The sequence below is a fragment of the Erpetoichthys calabaricus genome, chromosome 6 (genome assembly GCF_900747795.2).
Source record: "Erpetoichthys calabaricus chromosome 6, fErpCal1.3, whole genome shotgun sequence".
NCBI classification, from domain to species: Eukaryota; Metazoa; Chordata; class Cladistia; order Polypteriformes; family Polypteridae; genus Erpetoichthys; species Erpetoichthys calabaricus.
The window spans coordinates 111,798,047-111,825,061 of NC_041399.2; the positions used below are offsets into that span (position 1 = coordinate 111,798,047).

Sequence of the window (27,015 nt, forward strand, 5' to 3'; positions counted from 1 at the left end):
CACACACTAGGGCCAATTTAGAATCGCCAATCCACCTAACCTGCATGTCTTTGGACTGTGAGAGGAAACCCACGCAGACACAGGGAGAACATGCAAACTCCACGCAGGGAGGACCTGGGAAGCGAACCCAGGTCCCCAGATCTCTCAACTGTGAGGCAGCAGCGCTACCCACTGCGCCACCTGTATATATATATATATATATATATATATATATATATATATATATGTATATATGTATATGTATATGTATATGTGTATATATATATATATATATATATATATATATATGTATATATATGTGTATGTATATATATATATATATATATATATATATATATATATATATATATATATATATATATATAATTTCACCGACAATCATTTTATCTCGCATTAACACAGTTTTTGTTATTATTATTTTGAAAGCCTCAGTCTCGCTAGCGATCGATAGAGATTAGTGATTTTCTTGTTACAGCGCTTTTTGATACACTTTTGCTAGAAGGAAAGTTAGCTTGGTTGATCTGACCTCGATTCCCTGCATGTGCATGAGTAGCAAAGAGCAAACAGCTTCAAAAATGGCATGTGCAGAGATACCAAAGTGAATGCTCAAAGCAAAATAATCCGTGGATGACTTTTTTCGTATTATCGCTGAATCGGACTCTTGATTTGTTGGACTTCGATTTTGATGCAAGTGATCTGGAGATGTAGATCGAAAACGAAAGTGAGGTACCGGCATTAGCTGATTGGTCCCCAGCTGATCGTGGTGCTGAACGCATTTGTGTAGCTGATGCACCTATGGCAAAATTCGCCTGGGAAAACAGACACAATGACAGGAGGTGCAAACCTTATTGTGTCTCACTGCAACTGCAACCCCCACGCACCTGTCTCACAAAGACAGCCAGCCCACCATGCAAACAGATGTTTTATGTTGTGATATATGTGTGAAACCATTGCTTTGGAGTTTTTTGGAAAAAATATTTGCCCTCAAAGAGTTGCTACTGAACATATACTGTTTATGCTGCTCCCTGATAAAAGAAAATGTTTCTGCTTGTATCTGTTCTGATAAAAAAAGAAAACACATTTATAAATGTTAAGTTGCTGTTGCTCAGAAGATGCCTGTTATAATATTGTGATCGTGGCTCTGGCTATATATTATATAGAAGAGAAGGAAGAAGGGAAGGACTGGGAGACTGGCAGTATTTTCCCCGGAAAATGAGGGCAACCTTCCTGGGTTGCATGGGGGCCATGGAGCCAGGACACTCAACCCTGTGGGAGGACATGGCCACCACCAGCGGGCGCCTGGACAGCTCCGGAACGGTGGGTGGCAGCACTTCTGCCACAACATCCACAGGAAAACCCAGGCAGAAAGGGGGAGAAAATTAAAACTCCACAAGCATGGCACAAAATGAAGGATTCAAACCAAAGATGCTGGATCCAGGAAACTCCTCAAATATGGTGAGGAACTGCTCAGGGTAACGTTACCAACTCTCCCTCTAGTCATCCCTCTGTCCGTCTGGCTATGTGTGATTCACATTGAATGTGTCTGAAGTGTACCTTTTTGATTTTCAAATTAATTTTCTGTCATTTATTGTTACAACGGTTAGTAACATAAATTATTCTATTTCAGTGTTTCTCTTAGGTTTTCACCATTCTTCCTTTCTTATTCATAGCGAACAAACATTGCTCATACTTTAAAGATGTCAATAAAGATATATTCCAACATAACCAATGTAACATTGTAATAGATGCTTCTGTACGATGCCCTCCATAATTTTGCATTACTTTGGAGGCTGCTATGCATCAGAAGTTGGATTTCTCAGTTCGCAGTCTATTCACATATTTATTCCTGGAAAAGACTAATCATAATTTTAATTTAATAGCTAGTAATGCCAAGATCATGGATGGACAACTTGTAACCAAACAAAGAGAAGGGTTATTGGAGTGACAAAGCAGACTTTTAATTTACAATGGCAAATGCCCTTTATTTAAAGAAGCTGAAACGAAGATCAAATTTTGTTATGTCTACATATGTTAGAAAAGAAAAAACATTTCAAGGGGTGTATGTACAGTGGTGTGAAAAACTATTTGCCCCATTCCTGATTTCTTATTCTTTTGCATTTTTGTCACACAAAATGTTTCTGATCATCAAACACATTTAACCATTAGTCAAATATAACACAAGTAAACACAAAATGCAGTTTTTAGATGATGGTTTTTATTATTTAGGGAGAAAAAAAATCCAAACCTACATGGCCCTTTGTGAAAAAGTAATTGCCCCCTTGTTAAAAAATAACCTAACTGTGGTGTATCACACCTGAGTTCAATTTCCGTAGCCACCCCCAGGCCTGATTACTGCCACACCTGTTTCAATCAAGAAATCACTTAAATAGGAGCTGCCTGACACAGAGAAGTAGACCAAAAGCACCTCTAAAGCTAGACATCATGCCAAGATCCAAAGAAATTCAGGAACAAATGAGAACAGAAGTAACTGAGATCTATCAGTCTGGTAAAGGTTATAAAGCCATTTCTAAAGCTTTGGGACTCCAGCAAACCACAGTAGCCAGGTTTCCATCCAAGGAGTTTTTGCGAAAAAATATTTAGCGCTTCAAATTTTTTTACCGATATAGCTGATGGAAATGCTAATTATCGATAAAATGTTGTACATGTCGACATAATATTTTTCCGTTTAACTTTAGCGCATAAATTCCATATCGATACTTCAGATGTCGCAAAAACTACATTGGAAACACTTTTTTTCGGAAAAAAGGGCTTTAACGCAAATAAATGTGTCACATATTTTCATCACGTGCAATCAAAACGAGAATGGCGGAGCGGTTCGCATGGTCTGATGAAGAGAGTTTTTTTTTTTGATTAAACGTCGTTATTTTGTATTAATTCAAATTTCAGTTTTAATTAAAAACCTTAAGGGACGCAGGTTAATTCAGTTGTTATCGCACCGAGAAGGGATGTTGAAAGGTAGGCTCACCTGTACAGATCCGATGCTGCAAACACAGCTGCATCATGGGCACTTCCAGGAGTGCCAACGCAAATGTCTCGTATCATGCACCTGTCATCAACAAGGGCCTGGAGAACAATAGATGGCCACCCTTTGCGATTAATGTAATCGCGGTAGCCTTCCGTCGGGGGAAGAATAGGCACATGCGTGCCATCCAGCGCACCATAAATCTGTGGCACAAGATGCACCAAGGAATTGCGGTATGCAATTTCATTGGCCTCCGCTACAGTCGGAAGTCTGATATAACACCGCATTAATTTTTCTTTAATAGCGGTGCACACAGCATATACACATCGATGGACGGTAGTTTTACTAACCCCGAAAGTTTCTCCAACTACTCTATACTCGGCGCAGGTTGCCAGCTTGTAAAGGGCGATGGCAATCCGCTTTTGGGTTGGAACCGGTGGTCGGTGGCAACCTGTGATGGGCGCAACATCATGACTGATGAATCCACACAACATCTCAAACGTCGGCCGTGTCATTATAAAATGTTGCAGCCAGAGATTTTCTGTTAAGCGTCTCTCCACCACCTCCTCCCAGAAGGTCTTATTCCGTCGTCTCTCCCATACCCGTGGGTTTCGTCGCACTGGGGTACTTTCTTCGAGCTCTAGGGCTATCAGACAAGCAACTGCTTCATTCTGCTGTCGTCTTCGGATATTATGTACATTTCCAATTATTTGTGAAACTGAAATAACAGTAAGGTGGCAAATTTCAAAAAACTGTCTGAATAATCTCTCCATTTCTTTGTTTCTTTGTTTAGTGGAGGGGGTGTAACGTGGAAAACAAAAGGTAGATAATTTGCGACATACACAAAATTATGTATGGAAACGGCTCAAGGGCAGATTTTTTTTGCGATACAACAAAAGTTATGCGACAGTTCGTTTTTGGGGGGATGACGTCATCACGCACACCATTTTATCGATAAAAAGCCAGTTTGACGGAAACAGGCTGGAGACAGCAAATTTCGCACATTTTTTTTACGTATATTCTGTTTGTCGATAACAAAACGTCGCAAAAAACTGGATGGAAACTTAGCTAGTGAGAGCCATTATCCACAAATGGCAAAAACATGGAACAGTGGTGAACCTTCCCAGGAGTGGCCGGCCGACCAAAATTACCCCAAGAGCGCAGAGACGACTCATCCGAGAGGTCACAAAAGACCCCAGGGACAACGTCTAAAGAACTGCAGGCCTCACTTGCCTCAATTAAGGTCAGTGTTCACGACTCCACCATAAGAAAGAGACTGGGCAAAAACGGCCTGCATGGCAGATTTCCAAGACGCAAACCACTGTTAAGCAAAAAGAACATTAGGGCTCGTCTCAATTTTGCTAAGAAACATCTCAATGATTGCCAAGACTTTTGGGAAAATACCTTGTGGACTGATGAGACAAAAGTTGAACTTTTTGGAAGGCAAATGTCCCGTTACATCTGGCGTAAAAGGAACACAGCATTTCAGAAAAAGAACATCATACCAACAGTAAAATATGGTGGTAGTAGTGTGATGGTCTGGGGTTGTTTTGCTGCTTCAGGACCTGGAAGGCTTGCTGTGATAGATGGAACCATGAATTCTACTGTCTACCAAAAAATCCTGAAGGAGAATGTCCGGCCATCTGTTCGTCAACTCAAGCTGAAGCGATCTTGGGTGCTGCAACAGGACAATGACCCAAAACACACCAGCAAATCCACCTCTGAATGGCTGAAGAAAAACAAAATGAAGACTTTGGAGTGGCCTAGTCAAAGTCCTGACCTGAATCCAATTGAGATGCTATGGCATGACCTTAAAAAGGCGGTTCATGCTAGAAAACCCTCAAATAAAGCTGAATTACAACAATTTTGCAAAGATGAGTGGGCCAAAATTCCTCCAGAGCGCTGTAATAGACTCATTGCAAGTTATCGCAAACGCTTGATTGCAGTTATTGCTGCTAAGGGTGGCCCAACCAGTTATTAGGTTCAGGGGGCAATTACTTTTTCACACAGGGCCATGTAGGTTTGGATTTTTTTTTCTCCCTAAATAATAAAAACCACCATTTACAAACTGCATTTTGTGTTTACTTGTGTTATATTTGACTAATGGTTAAATGTGTTTGATGATCAGAAACATTTTGTGTGACAAACATGCAAAATAGAAGAAATCAGGAAGGGGGCAAATAGTTTTTCACACCACTGTACTTTTCAGATGCAAGTACAACAAGCCACAATTAGCAGCACATATCTCTGCCACAAACTACAAATCGTTACAACAATTTAGAATGTTTACTAGTTTAATTTGCAAAACATACAAAGACTTGCACTGAACCAGTTTATAGAAAAAATTATATTAGTAGTGACAGTTTATGTTTTGGCCTTCAACAATGCGGAGAATCATAGCTGCAAGCGGTGTGCAATGTTGACTGAACATGAACAGTTTTTTTTAAAGTTTGGCGTGCCCGCTAATTTTAGACCATTACACAATGAGGTTGCTGGGTTTTCTACTGCAATAAGTTCATACAACTTGTATATGCCTAACAGCTAAATGACACTCTCAAGGCCTTTAGTCTTACACAGAAGAAAAAAGGGGTAAAAGGTTGGAGAGCATCAAAGGATATTTGTTGTTTGCCAATGATTAACTAAATAGATCTTTTATTAAGCATTGTAATACAAACTATGTTCAATAGTTCATAATTACAAACAACAGTACAACAGTGTACACAAGTTAAATACTTTGCTATTAAAATAAGACATATTTTTCTCCATACCTAAATTTTATTTTTCAATGAAATGGCATGATTTCAGTGAGAATTTTTCCATTAATTAAATCAACATGGACTACATGATTCATCATACAATGCAAACATAACAAAATTATGAACTGTTAATCTGTCTTCAATACATGAAAAATCATCACTGCCTAAAATACTGGAAAAATATAAATTCTGTATAAGTAGAATATGAATCAGAAATCAAGAGCTCCCTTTGCAACGATTCAATTACAAAAATTATTTAATAATGTTTTTGTAATAACATCTTATTTGAATAAGGATACTCAACAAGTAACGCTGGTTAATATTTGAGGTCGAGAGTAGTGCTGGGCGGTATGACCAAAATTCTATATCACGGTATTTTTCAAAATTATACCGGTTTCACAGTATTCAACTGTATTTTTTTCCCATGCATGAGTGGATGTTAACCACATTTTCCACTGTAATTACTGCAATAGACTGGCTAAGAATAACCTATTCCACTGTCATGAGAATTGTACAAAAAAATATTTTAATGTGCACACAAGTATTAATACAGGTTTGCATGGCCCCATAAAGTGATAGTTTTCAAGGGGGTGGCACTAATGAAGAGAAGGAATCACACTGCATGACAAATATAGAACGTCTTTATTAAACAAAGTTTGCAAACAACTTAAACTAAAATTTTGACAACATATTTTCAACCATCCAAATATCCAGAGGTGATTGTCAAAAGTTTTATTGCACTGAACATGTCTTAGAAAAGGAATAAATAGTAAATATATTTGTAAACCAACTACACGTTCTGTTAATGTTAACAATCTCTGTCCACTGACATGTTAAAGTGACTTTTTAAACAACTTTACCATCATTAAACTGCATAATATTTAAACTAATAAATAATAACAATAAAATAAATAATAGTGCAACTTCCAGTAATAATACTATTACTTCAAGCCCAGGTGCATTACACAGTATTCACCAAATAAAAATAAAATAAAACAAAACAAGTGCAACTTGGTGATGACATCTTTACCAACTGAACCATCATTAAGGCAAATTGCATTAATATGGACCTTGCTTCAAGCTAATCTATATCTCTATTATTAAAAAAAATCCTAAAAAGGAAAAGCAAAGCGCTGATATGTGATCTTCTCTGACGTTCTCGTAAGATATTTAAAAGACCCGCGAGACAAAAGAGACTTGCCACGGAGTGTCTCGTGGGGACTGTAAACATGAGACTTGGTGCCAAGAGATTGTCCCAGGGCCATCTCGCGGGGACGTGGAACATGAGATTCTTGCAAGACACGCCCTACTTACAAAAGATATCATATAACAGCACAACCATCTTAAAACAGTCAGTAGTGTAAAAGCACATAGTACACACATATCATGTGCTCTCAGCACATACAAAGCGTATAAGGACAATACGGAGAATAGAGACCCAAAGGCGTTGGAGAGAAAAATAGGCAGATAAGAGATTATGAAAGCAGTGAAATTCGAAAGTACTGAAGCGTCCCAGCCAGGTTGAGACCTTTTTGGTTTTAAGTGACTGTTCGGTCCGATTGAGGAAGGGCGGACTACAGCACGGAAGACTGATAGTTGCGGTAATTTGAATGATGCGGGGGGGCGGTTGGAGAGGGTGCTAGAAAGTTGTGTTTGTGGTTAGGAAGTCGGCGACTGTTCAAGTAAAACGTTTGTGACACTTTATCATGTCAGTCGCTACAGTATCTATGAGAATCTGTGGACCCGGAACAGTTTATGCAACGACAAGTTGAATTTCAAAGAATACACAATTCTCAGGTGTATAATGATGGTATCATTCAATGAGGGCGCATAAATACCAGGCGAGCTTCAAAAGGGCGACCTCAATTGGGCGCAGCGAATAAAGGCAAACAGAACAAAATTATTACAGAAAATTTATTAGATAAAGGCAATGATTGAACGTATAAAAAGGCGAAAGCAAGAGTATTAAAACATCCAATTAATTAATGCATGAACTTCTAACGAACTATTTCTGGAACAAATTTGTGAAGAAAATTTATTTTCAGTTTGTTTAAAGTGACGAAAAACAATAAGTTGTCCAACGACCACTGATGACAGACCTTGGGTTGCTGTAGCCACAAGTTCCTGCGGTCTGTCAGTAGAAGTTGCTCGTTGTTTGATGTCCACTATTGCTTTCCTTGTTTCGATCTTCGCCACATCTGGAACATGGTTGTGCGTAGATGGTCTCTTGACGAATAATCCATTTTTGGTATGACAGCGAGATGAACATCTTCCAATCCTATATTCAGTGCATTTCCAGATGTGTTTCCCGTTGATAGTTTTCTCCTTTCTGAATGTGTAGCCTTCGAATATGAGTAGATCTGCACCTTTGTTGCTCTTCACATATTCCAGAGCCATTTGAACTAAATTATCTACGAACGCCTTTATTCGCCGCGCTCAATTGAGGTCGCCCTTTTGAAGCTCGCCTTTTTGTGCGCGCCCTTATTGAACAGAGCCTATATTGATGATCACGGAGAAGCAATGCAAATTTTAACAAGCAAAAAGAAAGGTAATGTATATATTCTGTGAATAACATTACATACCAAAGGATATTGTGATATGCCATTCATATTAAAATGTTTACCGTTTACCATGAAAATAGCTTTTGCTATAACAATCAATAAATCACAGGGACAAACATTAGAAAAAGAGGATTATTTATTAGAGAAACAAACAATATTCACTCACGGGCAGTTGTATGTTGTTTTGTCACAATGTGTCTCCAAAAAATATTATTTTTAATGAGGCTTTAAAGTAAAAGTGCAAATAATGAAATTGAAACAATTCCAAAGAAAAAAAAAATTTTAAATTGTTTGATTAACCAAACACAGGGGTTGGCGGGCGAAGCCCCCTAGTACATAAAAAATAAAACTGCAACTTGCACTTATAATTCTATTTGTGGTATAGCCCTATGGAAGAGTATTAGGGCCACGGTGAAGAAAAAAAAAATACGGACACAGTGAAGAAAAAAACAAACTATATGTCGAGAATAAAGTCGACATGTTGGCTTTATTCTCGACATTTCCACTTTATTCTCGTCGTTTATGTCAAGATTAAAGTTGACATTTCCACTTTATTCTCAAAGTTTGTCAATGTCATAAACTAAACTTCATCCTAAAATCACTGTTTAATTTACTAGATTTTCTCAAACCCCATCATAACTATTGTACCACATTAAATGCTTTGTGCTAAGTGTTCCCCGACCCAGTTGTTAATCGCTGCGTGCTTTTTAAACTGACTTCCTCTGCACTAAGAGGAGGCGCAGGCAGCTATCGCCACACAGAATACATTGACAGTATGGGGTCCCCAGGTGTACGTTCAGTGTAGAGAACTTTATGGCAGGTGTGACGAGGCTCCAAAAAAACTGGATGTATGAATGGGTATCGCAGAGGTTTAACTTAAATATTGTGTAAATGTTGGGTTCGTGATCTGGTGGTCGGTGACATGAACACAGAATTCATTGGATGTTCTTCTGAGCAGACTTTCTTTATTGCATGCAGTGCTGTCTCTGTCTGACGTAACAAACCCCCAGTTCCTATCCTTCCTTTTCTTTCTCCACATAACCAATCACCATACGATAAACGTCTTTGTGAAATTAAAACTAGTTATAAACTTAGACCACAGAGTGTTCAGAACTTTAAAAAAAAAAAAAATTCGTTTTACATGTTTAATTATGCCAACCATTCGGGGTTGCACCCATCCCAGCAAGCATTGTGTGCAAGGCAGGAGCAAATCCTGAACGTGGTGCCAACGCATCGCAGGGTGAATACGAGCAATACTTACACTAGCAGGGTCAATATAATGTAACAAAGCCCCACATCCTGCATGACTTTGAAAGGAAACTGAAGCACGCCGAGTAAACCCACCAGAAAAACATGCAAATTCAAGGCAGGGAACACCCGGGACCCCCTTGCTGCGAGGCAGCAGTGTAACCGCCACGCCACCGTGACCCCACATGATTAATACATGCTTTAATGCATTTCATCATGAAAATGATATCAAGTATTTATCTTAGCATTCTAAATGTCCAGAGAGCAGGAATATCATGAAATTAATGTATTCTGTGTGCTGCCTGTGCCTCCTCTTAGTGCAAGATGAAGTCAGTTTAAGAAGCACGTAGCGATTAACATGGCTCCGGGAACACTTAACACACAAAGCATTTAATGTGCTACATAACTTATGACGGGCTTTGAGAAAATCTAATAAATTAAATATTCATTTTAAGATGAAGTTTAGGTAATGATGTTCTACTTTAATGACAAATTACGATTATAAAGTCAACATGTCAACTTTAATTTTGACATAAACGGCGAGAATAAAGTAGAAATGTCGAGAATAAAGTCAACATGTCATCACACTATTACACAGTACCCAGGTACATTACACAGTATTGAAAAAAAATAAAACAAGTACAACTTGGCTTGCAGTATTATCCAGTAGTATAGACACAGTATTCACACATTTGAACATAATGGTCCACATCCGACCTTTTAAAACCAAAGTATCTCCAGACAACAGACACTGCTCCTTTTTTCGGCAAAAGTTCTTCTGTGTCATCATGTTCAACTTTATTGACTGTTAAAGCTTCAATTTCAGAATGTTCTCTGTCCATTTTCACCATTCAATACCTCCACTAACGCATGTACTCCGTTGTATGCGTGTTTAGGGGTGCAGCAGTGAAAAAGGTCCATCCTTAAACAGTTTCCCACTGCACCACGTTCTGAATGTTGTTTAGGCTATTTAAACCAGTGTTGCAGTATAAGAAAAATCCATATCATAACAAAAATAAAAACGTTTTTTTGGTATGAACCGGTATACCGACCAGCACTAGTTGAGAGATTTGTTTCCATCAGTACATGCAGGAAACATTAGCTGAATAATATGTTTTGAAAAGTAGCATCAAATGGACATGTCAAATTAAATTGCAATTTCAAATGTCACGAACTACTAAAGCTTTTTTTTTCTCTTCTCTCTCCTTTTTTCAAACTTATCACCTCTTCAAAGCTGTCTTTCTGAAATCAAATTTCACAATTGCAGATCACTCCATCATTTTAGAATTCTATTACAAATAGTCTTTGTGTTGTTATTTTCAACTTATCCCATGCTGTTTGCTACTGCTTATTCAAAGCAGTACTAGTTCAGTGCTTTCATTACACATATACCTTTTGCTTAGGTGTGTTTTCTGATTCAGCTGTTCATCTTAAGCATTGAATTATGTTCTTTTAGTAGTCCCACAACTATGCACCTCATTGATTCTGTGTTCCCTTTAATGCAACAGATATTGTATTAACAGAGAAGCTAACCCACATGAATGTCTCATTAGCTTGGACTTTTTGAAACACTGCTTCAAATTTTATTCAAGAATATATAGAGACATTTAATTCATCACCATTGTAGACTTGCCAAATGTAAACAGATGGCTATTTGACTTGAAACTTGCCTTAATTTTCAATTGCTACAACCGAATGTGGTAGTTCTCCTGTGTGGAGTTTCCTCATTCTCCACATATCTATGTGCAGTTTTCTTTGGGCATTCTGGATTTCTCCCATATCTCAAAGGCATGCAGTTTAGATTATCCTTATGAAAGGGTAGGGGTTCATGTTGAGTGTGCTCTGCATTGAATGGTACTCCATGCAGAGTTCGTTCTAGTCCTGAACACGTTAGACCCATGACTCGCAAACTTAAGCTGAAGAAGCAGGTTGAAAATGAATGGAAGGATGGCTTTAAATCAAGAAATCAAACTATATTTTATGTTGAGTAAACGCAAAGATTCTTTTCTCTGTAAGCTATATATGGAGTGTTTATTAGCCATGGATCAATCTAACAAAAGCTAAAATGGGTTGCAACATAAAACTAATTGTGCATTAGTTAACCAAAAAAAGTGAAAGAAGTTTGTGACCACACACATCAAAAATGTTACTGTGAATTTTATCACTATTTATTTCCTTGTTTCAATAAAGGCCAGCTCTGCTGCTTTACCGAGTATGGGCTTACCAAATAAAAGGCAGGATTCACAACCCACTGCTGAAACGCAATCCATGTGATTTCAAGTGTCTCACACAGAAACACAGAGTACATGTAGGCATTAGGGATGGGAATTGCAAAAGCCCACACAATATGATATTGCAATACTTGGTTGCAATTTGATAACATTGTAAGATTCATTTAAAATATGAAGTTGTGTGATTCAGTTTTGCAATGTGTTGCAAATACAGTAATCCCTTGCTACTTCGCGGTTCACTTTTCGCGGATTCACAACTTCGCGGATTTTACATGTAAGCATATCTAAATATATAACGCAGATTTTTCGCTGCTTCACGGGTTTCTGCGGACAATGGGTCTTTTTACTTGCTTCCTCAGTTGGTTTGCCCAGTTGATTTCATACAAGAGATGCTATTGGCGGATGACGGAGAAGCTACCCAATCAGAGCACGCAGTTGAGTTCCTGTGTGCTTCTGATTGGCTCAGCGACGGAGTGTTGCATTAACCAGGAAGTCTCATCTCACTCATTCAGCATTAACGTGCTACTGCTTCAGGGGCCGTGTCCAAGCACCAACAGAAGATGCAAATGATTGCAGAAAAGGTAAAGTTTTGGATATGTTGAAGGAAGGGAACAGCTACACCACTGGAGGACACCATTACAGCATCAATGAGTCACGATTCTTTTTATTTAAAAAGGAGGAAAAGCATATAAGATCTACGGCCGCAGTGTCCTTTAACCAGGGCGCAAAACGAGTTGCAAGTGGACGTGATAAGGCAGTAGTCTGGATGGAATCTGCTTTAGGAATCTTTGCAAAAAGGTCGACGACGTCACGACTACCTACAAGCTGCTACGTGTACTTCGCTATACAGTAAGTATAAACTTATCTACCGATTTCATATTGCTTAGCAGTTGTCCCTGTTATTAATAGAGTAAAGGGTGGGTTGTAAACAATACAGGGAGGGTTTAAAAACGTCCAAATACACATTAAATAATTAAATAAATATGGTGTCCCTACTTCGCGGAAATTCAGTTATCGCGGTCGGCCTTGGAACCTATCTCTCGCGATAAGTGAGGGATTACTGTAATTACCTTTAAATTTTACTTATGACTTTTAAGTTAAAATGAAAGTCGTATCTTTATAACAAAAAATGAGGCAATCAATTACATTTAATAAGAAAAAACCCTAAGCTTCAACTTAAACATTTTCATTTTAATTGTGGAAATGTATTTTGACGTATATCAGTAGTTTGCACAGTGACACTGAGAGCACTCAGCTGTGGCATACAGAGGTGATTTAACAACTAAAAATTAAATTGCTTAAATGTTGTTCAAGCTTGTCATAGTACAATATGATTCTTACTTGCATGTATATGCAAAACTTCTTAAATTCTAGCCATCAGTAACATAATATATTCACAACAAATAAAACTTTCATAAAAAGCACAATATTTAATTCTCAAATACTGATTAAAGTTCAATTTTAACTAACCCTAATTTGCACAACATTAGCTAGCCTCTTTTGCTCAGAGCTTTAAGCAGTTGAATATGAAGAGCGGTTTCATGTGCGGTTTCTTGCTTCACTACTTTCTCTTTGATTATTTCAATCAGTGTGCATTAAAATTCGAAACTCAGAATAAATCAGTCGTTAATAGCTCCTAGGTTGCAGTGTTGTGGGAGTACCCGATTTTAGCATAAAAGTCTCCAAACTACATTTTTCTAATTAAGCACTTTATTTAGTACAACTCTGAAAGCCACAATTACCTGAAATGTTGAACTTAAACATGGACAGATCAGTTGTATAGGAATCTCTGTAGCTGTCTGTTGATATTTATAGAAGGGGTCATCAACCTTTTTGAAACTCATACCTACTTCAAGGGTACCGAGTAATACAAAGAGCTACTTGTTTGATACAAACTTCCTGAATAACAAAGTTGCACGGTTCACCTTAAATGATAATAATAATAGTAATAATAAATATTCATATATCATGTCCTGTTTTTACTAACCACTACCTTTGTAACATTTTTCAACAAATCATGAAACGCACTCTGTCCCATGTTTGTACAAATTATCTGTTATGTAAGATTTATATTAAAGAAAAAAAAAAGTTCACATTTTGAAATGAATCCTATCACATTTGAACTAATCACCAAATCTGTAGCATTTTAAACTAATTATTTTTCACATTTCTGCACAATATTTGAGTTTAACGTTGCCATTGTGTTTCAGTGCAAACATCTGTTATCTCTTTCTTTATCTGTTAGTGGGAAGCCTGGCATTGCATGCTGTTCACCAGTGTAATGTAATCTGGGGTATAATTTGACACTGCAACTCTGAGTGAGTCTTGTAGATGTGCATCAGGGGGGTATTTTCTGTACATCGCTTAAATCATCCGAGATCAGATGCCTCATCTTGGATGAGTTAATGCCGGTGAAACTCATCCGGGATAAGTCGGTTTTTCAAAACGCAGCCGTGTAGTAGATTAGTCTAACTGGATCTAACCATCCGAGATGAATGCACGCGCCCGCGCCAATTGAAAAGCCCATATACAGTGGGGCAAAAAAGTATTTAGTCAGCCACCAATTGTGCAAGTTCTCCCACTTAAAAAGATGAGAGAGGCCTGTAATTTTCATCATAGGTATACCTCAACTATGAGAGACAAAATGAGAAAAAAAATCCAGAAAATCCACATTGTCTGATTTTTAAAGAATTTATTTGCAAATTATGGTGGAAAATAAGTATTTGGTCACCTACAAACAAGCAAGATTTCTGGCTCTCACAGACCTGTAACTTCCTCTGTAACAGACTCCTCTGTCCTCCACTCGTTACCTGTATTAATGGCACCTGTTTGAACTCGTTATCAATATAAAAGACACCTGTCCACAACCTCAAACAGTCACACTCCAAACTCCACTATGGCCAAGACCAAAGAGCTGTCAAAGGACACCAGAAACAAAACTGTAGACCTGCACCAGGCTGGGAAGACTGAATCTGCAATAGGTAAGCAGCTTGGTGTGAAGAAATCAACTGTGGGAGCAATTATTAGAAAATAGAAGACATACAAGACCACTGATAATCTCCCTCGATTTGGGGCTCCACGCAAGATCTCACCCCGTGGGGTCAAAATGATCACAAGAACGGTGAGCAAAAATCCCAGAACCACACGGGGGCCTAGTGAATGACCTGCAGAGAGCTGGGACCAAAGTAACAAAGGCTACCATCAGTAACACACTACGCCGCCAGGGACTCAAATCCTGCAGTGCCAGACGTGTCCCCCTGCTTAAGCCAGTACATGTGCAGGCCCGTCTGAAGTTTGCTAGAGAGCATTTGGATGATCCAGAAGAGGATTGGGAGAATGTCATATGGTCAGATGAAAAAAAACTCTACTCGTCGTGTTTGGAGGAGAAAGAATGCTGAGTTGCATCCAAAGAACACCATACCTACTGTAAAGCATGGGGATGGAAACATCATGCTTTGGGGCTGTTTTTCTGCAAAGGGACCAGGACGACTGATCCGTGTAAAGGAAAGAATGAATGGGGCCATGAATCGTCAGATTTTGAGTGAAAACCTCCTTCCATCAGCAAGGGCATTGAAGATGAAACGTGGCTGGGTCTTTCAGCATGACAATGATCCCAAACACACCGCCCGGGTAACGAAGGAGTGGCTTCGTAAGAAGCATTTCAAGGTCCTGGAGTGGCCTAGCCAGTCTCCAGATCTCAAACCCATAGAAAATCTTTGGAGGGAGTTGAACACAAGGAGAACATGGGAACAGGTTAAAGTAAAGTACAAGAATATACTTCAAACTGGTATATAACTATTTAAAGAATTGTTGACATAAATAATCATATATAATATAAAAAACATTAATTTTAAAGCTAATAAGAAGGCAGACAAGCAAAAAACAGGTGGAGGTCTACGCGGTCCAGACCTAACCCCTGCAGAAGAGTTTGTTTGCTATCCAGCAAAATGCCCATTGCCCTGTTTCTGAGGGCATTCCAGGGGGAAGCTCCTCCCCAGAACCAGTGGCAGGATGCAGTGGTCACTTCATTTCAGGTAAAGGATGGTCATTGCATATATTTGTCCTCGATGTGTGCCATAGGTATGTTCCATATAGCCCTCTTTTTTTTTTTTGTTGGGTCAGTTGTAGGGAATGTCATATCCCTAGAACTTGTGTCTGACCAACGAGATATTGACGAAGGTCAAATATTTGATGAAGACACTGTGTCTGATTATTCATCAGGAGAGGTACATTTTCCAAATAATGTTTGATCAAACTCCACTCTGATCAGTCCCATGTGCCCCATTCACATTTGGAAATCCTGGGTAATGAGAATGTTAGGCTGATTGTGAGATTCTTCATGGAACTGTGGGTGTTTTTGCCTGTGTATTGCCTACCTGCAATGGCATGAAACGCCTCTTTTATTGTCTGCACACGCAGGTGTCCAGGAAACACTATGAAAACCCGAAGGAAATATTTCAGAGCCAAACAGACTTTACGAATTGCCTTGCAAACTGCACTTTTAGATAGATTTTCCGCATCGCCTACAGTATATAAAAAAAGTGCCGCTTGCAAAAAAACTCAAAGCAATGCATACTGTCTGTGTGGTTGTGAGAGCCCGATTTCACCTAGTTTGAATTCGTATATAAGGTGGTAATAAATCTTACAATCGTACAATATTTCCCCCTCGGCTAAAGCGATATCTTTTGAAAAGAATTTCCTCCGGGAGCAATAAAGGATCTTGCCGATCGCGCAAAACCAATTGATTGCTCATTCATGAACGGTGAAGCCATGACTGAATGAATTCCAAGCACGGACACTGATTAAGTGTGTGAGCTAGTCTGTGTTTACATAGAACAAACCCGCTCCAAGCAGGTTTGAAGATTTGGATGTGCTGCTATGACAACACATCCAGCAAGTTTCGAAAAACCAACAGATCCAGGATCAAGCCAAATTGTCAACAATTACATCCGGCTAAACGAGTAATCCACGTACGAAAAATACCCCCCAGTAAGGCATGTTCTGTGTTTGTTTTTGATGATGTTCATGTCAGAAAAGGCTGGTTCACAGAGATGGGTTAAACCAAAAAGGCAGGCAACTTTCATAGCTGCTGTGCATATACATATACCTTTGTACTTTTCTCTGTCCACAAGACACCAAAACTTTGGTGCACCCTGATGGGTTTTGAGGTGGAGGTCATTTTGCAACATTAGGATTTCAATCTCCACCTGTCTAGCATCCAAGCTGAACGTTCCACTTAGTTGCTCAGCAGTGCATGTCATGTCCACTTGCATGAAAAACTTTTAAATGAAGGACACACATGGTTCAAGTTGATCAAAGTCATAAAACCTGTTTTCAAACTCTTGGCCAAGTCCATTTATGACTTGAGAGTACTTTTCTGGAGCTTTGTTAAAAGCTCCTGATGGAGAAGCATTGTCATTCAGCACTGACTGCACGGAGGGAAAGTGCAGCACTTTTTTTCTCTGTAAATGCACAGAGAAAATGTTCATCTTAGCTTTAAATGCGTTTACAGCGCTTATTATGTCTGCGACAATCTTACCTTTGCCATGCAGCTCACAGTTCAAATGGTCCAGCTTCCCATTGATGTCTGTTAAAAATGCAAGGTCAAGTATCCACTTAGTGTCCTCGAGCAGCTACCTGTCTTCTGCTTTGGATTGCATGAACTCTTTGATTTCACCCAAAAGTGACACAAAAACCCTGCAAAATTCATCCCCTGCTGAGCCATCAGATTTCTGTGTGCAGTAACAGGTCACCATATTCAGCTGACAGCTCCTCCAATAGTACCTTGAATATCCTGTGTTGTTTGACTTTGGAGCAGATGCCATTTATGATATTCACAACGGGAGTCATCACATGCTCAAAGCCAGTGACTTTTGCACATATTGCCTACTGGTGGTAATGTAGAAATTTTGGGAAGTCTGTGTCACCTTTGCATCGTGTAATGAAGCCTGCATGTCAGCCCGTCATGGTGGGAGCCCCGTCTGTAGTCACCGACACCAGCTTTTCCGATGGTACTTTTTGCTCCACAAAGAACCCGTTCACCACGTCAACTCCCCTGATTATTGTCTTCAGGGGCAGTAGTGTCAGGAGACCTTCTTTTGTTGCGAAATCAAACACTATTTGGATAAACATCATCAGCTGCAATGCACTGCTGTTGTCCACGGACTCATTGCATTGGATGCTAAACCACCTGAACTTAACCAGATCCTGGTCCAGCTGCTCTGTCAAGTTCTCGGACATAGCTGACACTCTTCTAACCATTGTACTTGCCCCCATTTGGACAATGGAGAGAGTGGAGATGACATCTGCATCATTCCTCTCGTCTTTGAACACAGTGTTTGCAATTATCATCATTGCTTCTTTCAAGACCTCCCCGTCCGAAAAGACTTTCTTGTTCTTTATCACAACATTCGCAGCTCTAAATGAAGCTTCAGTTGCTTTTTCTGATTTTCTCACCGGCCTTGTGAAAAGAAGACTGCTGTTTGCCCAAAGCTGCCTTTAACTCACCGGCTTTTTCTGCCCATTGTGCACTGCCACGTGGGTGCTGAAGTCTCTCTCTACATGGTGTTGTTTTTCTGTCACCACAGTCACCCCGGAAATGAAACATACACACTTTTCTTTCACTCGCATAAAAAAGAACTCTTCCTCCCAATCATTGTGAAAATGGTAAGTTTTCTTTCGCTTTTCTGCCATGATTTTCTTGAATTTTAGGGGGTAAAAACTGCATCTAGCTCCCCATTGTAGCTCCACCCGTTTGATTGTGTCAGCAAAGAGTGACATGGAGATTTGTCTTGCACACGATATTGAACTTTGACTGCAGACTACCCCCCAATCTGCATCAATGCAAGAGTTATTGATTGAAAAAGAACAGCAACACAATTAAATTCAACTAGCCAACCCGCGGCGTAGCATACACCGCATAATTATGTATTGATGGGTGAACACTTCCTGAACGACACAGTTGTCCAAACAGAAGTGAAAATAAAATTGAGCCTGGTGCATTCTTTAACTGCATTTTCTGCCTTGTAGTGCAGTGGTAGTGTTGCTGGTTAACAGTAAGGAGACTGTGGAAGATTTTGGGTTCGCTTCCTGGTTCCTCCCTGTGTGGATAGCGCTTTGAATGAAAAAAGTGAACATTTGCAAAATCCGTAACGGTGCGTTCAGCAAGTACAATGCACACGCGTTTAATTTGTCGGCCACTTTTTGCCAGCCGTCTTTTCAGGTTTGGGCTTATTTTGCAGTGTTACCACTTGTGCATATTAAATCTTGAAATCCTTCGAGTAACTAAATCTTGAAATCCTTCGAGTAACTAATTAACTAACACCCACCCACCCAGCTTGTGTGAAAAAAATGCGCCGGTTCTTTCATCATTTTGTTGCAGCCTATCAAAGACTTGCTGCCCCCAACTCCTCACCTGAGCCACGTTGTCCTTTCATTGTTCTTTGCAATTTCGGCTGCTTTTCTATATATAATCCACCAAGTCACCCGACCACGGTAGTAGGAGGGGGGTGGGAAGCGTACACAGGGCAGGAACGTGTTCAGAGGGAGCGTATGACCCGCACTCAGTGGGTATTCCTCGTTCGTGGGGAACAATTCGAGAAAGAGCTATCAATCTGTCAATCCTCTCCGTGTCCGGGAAGGGTGAGGTTTCCCGTGTTGAGTCAAATAAAGCAAGATTTGTGTGTGGCGAGTTGTTGTGTTCGAGCACATGAGCAGGCACTGTGAATGCCTTGAGAGCGTGGGTGGACACGTGCTGGATGAATAATGAGTATCTATATATCTTCTTAGATATAGACAGCGTCTGATAGTTGTGATGGTTTTACACTCCAGCACATTGGGGTTGAACGCTGGGTAACAGTCAGGCGGGCAGGCGTATTAGAGTTGGTGCTCTTAGCATTGGTGGGCGTGTCTCTCTAACGGTTCGAGTTCTTGGGCGGTGCTCTGTCGTTTGTATCACACGGTCGGACGACTTGGTGGATTATATATGATGATGATTAAATGTTGAAATCCTTCGAGGAACTAATTAACTAACTAACACCAACCCCACTTGTGCATATTAAATGTTGAAATCCTTCGAGGAACTAATTAACTAACTAACACCAACCCACCCACACACACACACAGCTTGTGTGAAAAAATGCGCCCGCACGGTCGGACGACTTGGTGGATTATATATGATGAACATTTGCAAAATCCGTAAAGCTGCTTTCAGTAAGTACAATGCACACGCGTTTATATAGTAAAAGGCAAATTATCCGCGACAAACAAACTGTTATAAACGCTGCATACCAAGCCGCGGCATAGTATACGCCGCATAATCATGCCGCTTTTTAAATGTTTTTTAAGCAGAGGGAAAATAATGAACATTTGCAAAATCCGTAACGCTGCTTTCAGTAAGTACAATGTACACGCGTTTAATTTGTCGGCCACTTTTTGCCAGCCGTCTTTTCTGGTTTGGGCTGATTTTGCAGTGTTACCGCTTGTGCATATTAAATGTTGAAATCCTTCGAGGAACTAATTAACTAACTAACACCAACCCACCCACACACACACACCCACCCACACACACACACAGCTTGTGTGAAAAAATGTGCCCGTACTTTCATAATTTTGTTGCAGCCTATTAACTGTTTCAGACTCTGCATTCAGCAATTCACATACACGACAAACATTCCTCTTTTCACATGGTCCTGCTTTGGTGGGCGGGAAACGTTTTCCGTGTATCTGCAGGACCATCTAAGAAGACGCATGTTTGTCACGGAAACGAATTGCTGAATGTAGCGTGTAAAACAGTTTGCTATGGTGCACGCGGTCGTGCGTCGTAAGCGAAAAGTCAACGTGGCTCAGAGGTGCACATGTACTGTAACCCAGACGAAGATAAATGATGGTGTTTTTTCCCAGTCGACGCGTCCGAGTTGGTGGGCGTGGCTCTGCGAGTTGTCGCCGTAATCCAATGGTCTTAGAGTTGGTGGGCGTGGTTCCTTCCTGCGTGCGCCATGGGCGGCTTACTTGTCGGCGGCTTAGTGAATCCACACCCCTTCCGGCGTGCTTTCCATGGGTGGCTACTTGTCTTCCGGCTTAGTGAATTATATACATAGATTTTTAGATGGAGCTCCATGGTGTCTAGTGTTATTGTAGAACATACCCTGTGGGCAACTCATGTGATCCCTGCAGGCGACCAGTTGCCTGCTGGCACAGTGTTGGCTACCTCTAATTTATAGTATACCACCTTTGGAAGTGTAGAAGGAATATTTTTTCTTTTCCAAAATACCAAAAAAAAAGCTTTTGATCAGAATTCCAAAGGACGTTTCACCACAAAGAATAGCACTACCACACATTACACCTGAAAAAGTAAAAAAAGCAAAAACTTGAAAATTCGTATTTAATGAGAACTAATCAAATCTCTAATACAGTTAGTAACAATTAGTATGCACACGTGTGCCCTGAAAAGGAGTGCCATTTGAACCAGAGTTGGCTCCTTACTTGAGCCTAATGATTCTACAATAAACTGAGTTTTTACAATCCTGCAAATATGATGAAGCAAGTTTTACAAATAGATAAACTGAATAGTCTCATTTCAATTTTCAAAAAGATGGCAATAACATTTTTGTATTAATTTCATCACCTAAAGGCCCTATATCACAGCAAGATTTTTTGACTGCGGTGTAGTGTTGAATAATCTTAGGGAGTCGGGGGAAATTGTGCCATGCTCCCTTGGCTTCTAGTCAAATAGTTTGGCATCCCAACTGACTCAGCCATACTGGCTGTAAATATTTGATGATCTCGTGACACTTCAAAAATTTTAAACTATGCTGGAAATTCACCATGGGATTCCTACAGTAGTTGTTTAATCTGACATTCTAATGGTGACAAGATTCAGTGCCTTTAGTCATCAAGTTTGACAAGACCTCCAAGTAGAAGTTGTACAATGTGCCGCCAGCTTAACCCAATGAACTTCATGACCTTGTTTGCCCTTTGGTTTTTATAAGCATGTGAGTAGTAAACAAACTTACCACTCTAAGACAAACCCAATCAGGCTAGTATCCAGGTTGCTTAAACGTTACATAGTATGAAAAGATGGATGGGCTCAGGAAAGCAAGAGGGCTGGGTGAGAAAGTCAGAGGTATTGGAATACAATAGGTACAACTGGGATGACAGAATTAGTAACTGTAGTGTAGAGAGGCAAACTTTTTTTTGACCTTTAAATATACTATGACTGATTTTCTGTCATATCCAACTTAAAACATTGCTGTGCTGACTTCATGCCAGTACAGTATATAACACTTACTCACATGTAAACTTCAAAGTGATTTATTTCATATTGCAATAGGTCTACTGTTATAACAGTTATTCAAACTTATTATTCTGTTTGTAATTTACACTGGGGTATAATAGACCGGAAGTTTTAATACCCAAAAGATAATGGAATCTATCACCTGTTCATTTCTGAAAGTATCATAACTTTTTAATGTGAAGCTATGCGCTGCAATGTGTCTATTCAGGTAGTGTGTGGCCACATATAAGGTTACAACGGAGTTCAGAAATCCCAATTAGAGAGTAGGATGGAGCAGACATTAACATGTTTATCTAATGTCTCTTGGAATCAAAGTGATTATGCTGTACTGTGTTATTTTAATGAGAGCTTTAACCACTTACAAATAAAGAGTTTACTGTGTAACAATGTATGTTTTGACTGGTAGGCAGCAGCATTCAGTCTTAGGCATCACACATCTCTGGAGCGCTGCAGCACTATTTCTCTGTATTTAATCAAAACAGGGACACTACAGTATTCTATATATGCTGCATATAATATGGTGTTTGCACAACGTCCAAATCACAGAGCATCCTATACGTTACGCAGCACATACACTTTAAGTATGACACACTGGCACAATGATTTTAAAAGAAATGGTTTGGCCAATTTTGACATTTCCTCAAACAGCTGTTATACTATGTGATTAACTATGTTCTGATTACCAGCAGGAGGAAGCGGTGTTTTATTATATATATATATATATATATATATATATATATATATATATATATATATATATATATATATACACACACAATTTTCACTCATTATCACTGACTGGTCCACTGCGATTATGCAATATGAAAGTTCTTAGTTTAAATCCTGATAAGGTTACTGTTAAAATGTACTTTTTTTAAATAATATGAAACTTTTGAATACCCATGAATTGTGAACATTCAATAATTTTAAAACTACAACTGTAGCATCATACTGCATGATGCTGTGGGCAAAGCTTGACTGTATGGCAAGGAAAGTATGTTATTTTTATGTTACTAAGGAAGTGCACTTTGAGAACAATTGTATAATGATGTGCTATATAGCAGGGTGTGGCAGCAGCTTTAGTTTAATGAAGACACAATTTTATTAAACATCAAAAATATACCATTTCAGACATATTTGGAAATGGTTAATTTTGTTAAGAGTTTAGCATTTCCCAAAAGTGAACAAGAGTTTTATATGAAGAGGTAAAATTTCAGCATAATCAATTTAGGGAAAGTAACATAACATACTCAACCTTGTTTAACCCAATGAAAATCTGTTATGGGAGTGGAATTTATACAGTAATGGCAGTTTTGGGTACATTGGATGTCGATCAATGCTCGCTTTTCCACACAATCAAACTCACACATGACCAATACGTAATCGCTGCTCTACCTAATACACAGATCTTACCTGAAATCCTAGGAAAACATATGCAGACTGCACACAGACAACAACCTAGAACTGTTGTGCTGGATCTGTGAGGAGGCAGCCTCACCTATCGCACCATTGTGTCAACCAATTTTCGAAAATTATTTTTATTTATAGCATTAGACAACGGAGATTAATTTAAAAAAAAAAAAAAAACTGGGTGAAGTCTCTAAACTAACATTACAAAAGCTTGTGTGGGAACATATATCCCTGATGGGCAGCTACCCCATTCAGAGTTGGTCCCAGTCTTAGACCAAGGCTTCTGGGTGTGGTTCCTGTTCCCAGTACAGCCTTAATAGAAAAAGAAGAAAAAAAACTTAATAAATGGATACATGTTTTCATATGTGGCTAGAATTGATGTAAATTATGTGACTTTGACAAAGGAGAAAGGAATAAACAAAACAAAAACAAAAGCATTGACTTCAGTACCTTTTATTCTTGGTCAGCTCAAAGTATCCATTAAGAATAACACAAAATAATATTCTCAAAATTCTTAGAATATCCAACTCATCCATTAAATTTGCTGATAATACCACAATCAAATGCCATATCATCAGCAATGATTACTTGTCTTACAGAGAAGAGATTTGGTGGCACAAGGAGAACGATCTTTCCCTTAATGTCATCATGGTCAACAAGCTGGTCATAGATTTCAGTATGCTAAACACAGAGGAACCTCCCATTTACATGGAACAAGATGCCTTGAAGAGTGTCTGACTAACATTTCTTGTGGTTACCATACCTGATGGCCAAGTGGCTCACCAATGTCTACATTTCCTTTGATGTTTGGCAGAAGCCCAGGTACCTCAAACTATGTTAACCAACTTTTGTAAGTGTAGAGTGAAATCCATCAAAATTAAATGCATAACGACATGATACAACACCTACTCAGTTTAGAACTGCAAAGCATTGCAGAGGTTGGTTAAGTCTGGCCCAGAAGATTACTGGTACACAGATACCTTCTGTTCATGCCATAAAACGCACTCCCTTTGAAAGGCAAAAAGTATTACTAAAGACCTCAGTTGCCCTGCACAATCGCTTTTCCTCCCTTCTAAAAAACTGCACTAGACCATTATCCACAGGCAACAATGTTACTCAGCCTGTCATTATGACAAATAAATATACCCATATATATTGTGCTGTATTTATTGTCATTTTTGTTTGTTGTTAAAAAGGCCTAAGGGGAACATTCAAGTACACATATAACTGTATTATGGGCAAACTTGAATTGAACTACAGTACTGTGCAAAAGTTTTAGGCAGGTGTGAAACAATACTGTAAAGCAAGAATGCTTTCACAAATATACATTCTTATTGTTTATTTTTATCAATTTACAAAATGCAAAGTGAGCTAAGAGAAGAAAAATCTAAATCCAATCAATATTTGGTGCGACTACCCTTTGCCTCCAAATCAGCATCAATTCTTATAGGTACACTTACACAAAGTCAGCAGTTTTGTAGGATTGTAGTCAGGTGTATGATTAACCAATTATAACAAACAGTTGCTAATGATCATCATTTTCATTTGTAGGTTGAAACACAGTCATTAAACTTAAACGTGAACAGCTGTGTAGGAGGTTTAAAACTGGGTGAGGAACAGCCAAACACTGCTACCAAGGTGAGGTTGTGGAAGACAATTTCATGTCATAGGTCATACACCACGGCAAAACTGAGCACAGCAACAAGATACAAGGCAGTTTATGCTACATCAGCAAGGTCTCATCCAGGCAAAGATTTCAAAGCAGGCTGGTGTTTCAAGATGTGGTGTTCAAGCTCCTTTGAAGAAGCACAAAGAAACGGGGGACAATGATGACCTTAGATACAGTGGTTAGCCAAGGAAACTTAGTGAGGCAAAAAGCCATACCTCTTATGTGGAAACACAGCCAAGCAATTGAACTATGCATAAAAACATAAGAACTGAGGTGCAGAAAAATGGCAGCAGGTGCTCTGGGCTGAGGAGTCAAAATTTGAAATATATGACTGTAGCAGAAGGCAGTTTGTTTGCCAAAGGGCTGGAGAGAGGTACAATAATGAATGTCTGCAGGCAACAGTAAAGCATGTGGAGGCTCCTTGAATGCCTGGGACTGCATTTATTCAAATGGAGTTGCAGATTTAAGTCAGGATTATTGGTATCCTTGATGCTGAGAAATACAAGCAGATACTTATCCATCATGTAATACCAGCAACAGTGTTGCTTCTGATTGGCCCCAAATTTCATCTGCAGTAGTACAATGGCCCTAAACATACAGCCCATGTCATTAAGAACTATCTTCAGCATAAACAAGAACAAGGAGTCCTGGAAGTGATGGTATGGCCCACAAAGAACCCTGATCTCAACATCATCGAGTGTGTCTGGGATTACATGAAGAGACAGAAGGATGTGAGGCAGCATTCAGCCACAGGTTTGTGCTGGATGTGAGGCAGCATTCAGCCACAGGTTTGTGCTTAGTTCTCCAAAATGTTTGGAACAACCTACTTGCCAAGTTCCTTCAAAAATTGTGTGTAAGTGTACCTAAAAGAATTAATGCTGTTTTGCAGACTAAGGGGTGGTCACACCAAATATGGATTTGATTTAGATTTCTCTTCTGTTCATTTTGCATTGTTAACTGATAAAATAAACTAAACACTTCTATCTGCGTGAGCATTCTTAGTTAACAACGTTTCACACCTACCTAAAACTTTTGCACAATACTGTATGTAACAGTTCTAAGCTAACAATTGTCAATGTAAAAATGATTGTCTTTTTAAAATAAATAGGATGAGCTACTTTGGTGGCTGCTGTGCAACATAAAAAAAAGACTAAAGCAAAACTGACTAGTCACCAAGACAAATGACAGAAAGGTATAATTTGTTTAATTTCTTCCACCTTGTTTGCTTCACTGTTCTCAAACGTTTTGCTCAGCATGCAGAGGTACGCATATACACAAACATCACATGAAAGGAAACACTGTGAGGCAACTGCAATGATCATCTTGCTTCTCGAGATGTACATCTTTGCTTACAGGGTGCTTTTTTTTCTCCCCAAACAAACCCCAAGGAGAGCAAAGAGACCAATAATTTAACGTCCTGTACTAATTTGTTCCCCTCGTTTACTTGTCATTTAGAGTGTGTTAAAAATAACTATTTGCTGAAGCTAACTCATAGAAAATTGTAAAAATAACTACTATTGTGCGAAAACATAAGAAAATTGAGAAATTTTTTATGAAGTTTTTTTTACTTTCTGATTCAGCATAAAGCCACCGCCCCGTTTTACCTTCATCTGTAGGACATACCCGCTGATAATAAGCCCTTCTTACTAAGAAACCGCGATCGATGTACTCTATATATCCTTCAGAAGGTTCTACGGCATTCTCCTGTCAAGTCACCCATCTAATCGTGCTAGCCAAGTCATTTTCAATCACTGAAATGGCGGAATGCACCGAAAAAAGTAAAGTACACTTTTAGAAAACACCTCCTGGCGATTCTAGAGCTCGTAAAATATCAAGAGAAAAGAAATCGTCCACTTTTATGGC

General features: G+C 39.2%; 1 protein-coding gene across 1 annotated transcript in view; it reads right to left on the bottom strand.

The window, feature by feature from the left end:
* The window catches only part of LOC114653501 (PH domain leucine-rich repeat-containing protein phosphatase 1), a 235,710-nt gene that overhangs the window by 206,977 nt on the left and 1,718 nt on the right, over positions 1–27,015 (bottom strand).